The sequence below is a fragment of the Botryllus schlosseri genome, chromosome 4, assembly GCF_051294905.1.
Source record: "Botryllus schlosseri isolate E-star chromosome 4, Bs_hap1, whole genome shotgun sequence".
Taxonomy (NCBI): Eukaryota; Metazoa; Chordata; class Ascidiacea; order Stolidobranchia; family Styelidae; genus Botryllus; species Botryllus schlosseri.
The window spans coordinates 21,197,118-21,199,391 of NC_137239.1; the positions used below are offsets into that span (position 1 = coordinate 21,197,118).

A 2,274-nucleotide genomic window follows, 5' to 3' on the forward strand; every position below is an offset into this window, starting at 1 on the left:
AATTAATTTCACGGGGATTCTAAACCTCAATACATACAAGTGAGCAAAGTTACATTAATTTGCGTTAACCTGTAGTGTTATGTAACTACCTACAATTCTATCAAGACGTAGCGAACACGACAAGTAATATGGAGTGAAGGAATAAGGGTGCGAAATTCCAATGTATAGATGCATATTTAGGCGGAAATATCGTCTTACCCGACGAATGCAATTGTTTCCTTAAAGTTTTCCTGTCTACGCCATTCAAGAGCGGTAAGCTCAGTTTGAGTTGGCGACATTCAGGATGATATTTCAAGAAGCTCTGAATGATAGTCACATATTCCTCGTCGATTCTTGTTCTATCGCTGTCACTGAGGTCGAATACCTTTAGCTGTTCATTGAATAATTGAATATTAGGCGGTTTAGGTCAATTTCATAAACGAAATCTGAACTAAATTGCTTTATTGAGAACCATGAGAGAGCAGAAAGAACTTACTGTAGTGCATCGCTTGCCCATCTCTTCACTAAGATTCCTGATTTGCATGGAAAGCATCTTGCAATTACTCAGGTTGAATTCTTCAACGCGGGTTTTGTGCAGGATTTCAGTTACTGTTTTGTAGCAGGAGGAAATGTCGGGATTTCTACTCAAATCCAGCGAATGCAGCTAAAACACAGTGTGATATTCAGATATTTTACGACGCTACAAACCACTCAGTTGCAGTAATAATAATATTTATCGACGACAGAGCAATATTATCAATTTCTTCGCCTCATCGCAAAACTGGTGTAATACAGAAAATAATGAACGTCTATAGGATATCGAAGAAACGGCGGAAACTAGCATTAATATGAATGAGCGATGGAAAATCTTTCACTCATAAGCAAGGACACTTTTCATCAGCAGACGTGATCAGGAATGCCTTATTGATGATAAATTCGCTCGCCAAATGCAATGCCATGCCTGACGGTGCTTGGAACTCGCATTAGTTGCAAACTATGCTTGATTATTTCACTAGTAAGAAAACAAAACAGATCTAGCTAAAATGGATCACCTCATGATTACCGAGACCATTGTTCAGCGACGTTAATGAATGTTCATCCAATTCGCAAGCTGAAAGTCGAACTGCCTTCGTGTTATGCCTTTTCGCGAAACGCCCGATTTCTTGCAATCCTACCGGTTCCAAATCCGTATTGTAACTTAGATCGAGTTTATCAACCTACAAAATACAGCAAATTATTCTGAAAACGACACACAAAATTGCGGAAACGAGTGGCTACCTCGATTTCACCAAAACATTCAAAAGCATGAATTTCCTCCGGTGTGAGGTCGCATCCTTTCATCACAAGAGTAACCGCTCTGTCTTTACAAAATAAGGGCGGCAGTGCAGCCATACACTCTTCATCCAGACGATTATAGCTGATGTCGAGATATTGGAGCTAAACGAATATGGGAAACTGACCACTTACGACCAGAATTAATCGGGGATGAAGACAAACAGTACAAACTTATAACAGAGAAATGTTGATTAGCCAGTCACGTCATAATAGATTGGCGAAATGTTCTGAGATTAAAATAGAATTTCTGTGATTCGTCTCAAATGGACTCTTTGCAAGCAGTCATAAAGAATGTGACTATTGACCACTACTGAACAACAATCGCTCAAGACAAGATCCATATACCTTACTGTTTTTGACCTGCATGGCGACGAAATCCTTTGACCGCAAGTGCGAGTTCACAAGTGACAAATAGGTTAGATCGCTTGAAATAATAGTCCCGAGTTGCGTAAAGTTGATGTTTTCGCCGTAGCTGAGATCGAGTTTTTGCAATTTAACCTATGGGAATGAGGTAATAAAAGTCTCATATCGAAAGGATTTATACTAGATTAGTGTCCGGATATTTTCATCGCCAATACCTGATGCTGTCTGATAAGTTGACTCAAAACGATCAGAAAATCGTTAGATCCGCTACTTTCTTCCAGGTTGAGTTCCGTCGAGCCACACTTCTTCATCAACTCGCAGATGGCTGGCAGGAGTTTGTCAATGCCATCGTGGGCTGTGACGCTGACTTTTTTTTATTTGGACCTGGACGAGTGCAAAACTTTCCCCCATAAAACAGTAATTGAGGTGATGAATAATTAAACCCTCATCAACTCTCACTAGTCTAGTATGACTATTGCGATAAATGGCTACACCGGTGCGCGATTGAGCATTGTTCGGTACGATACCTTCAATTCACGCGTAGTAGCAATATTAATATGAAACAATGCGGTCATGATGAAGGTTTTTTTAAAGCCC

General features: G+C 40.0%; 1 long non-coding RNA gene across 1 annotated transcript; it reads right to left on the reverse strand.

Moving 5' to 3' along the window:
* Positions 1 to 260: 260 nt before the first annotated feature.
* On the reverse strand, positions 261 to 1,410 carry LOC145437389 (uncharacterized). Its single transcript, XR_013914647.1, has 3 exons — positions 1,032 to 1,410; positions 476 to 643; positions 261 to 370 (listed from the first exon to the last, which is right to left on the reverse strand). It is a non-coding gene; the product is annotated as an uncharacterized LOC145437389 (long non-coding RNA).
* Between the last annotated feature and the right edge of the window lie 864 nt (positions 1,411 to 2,274).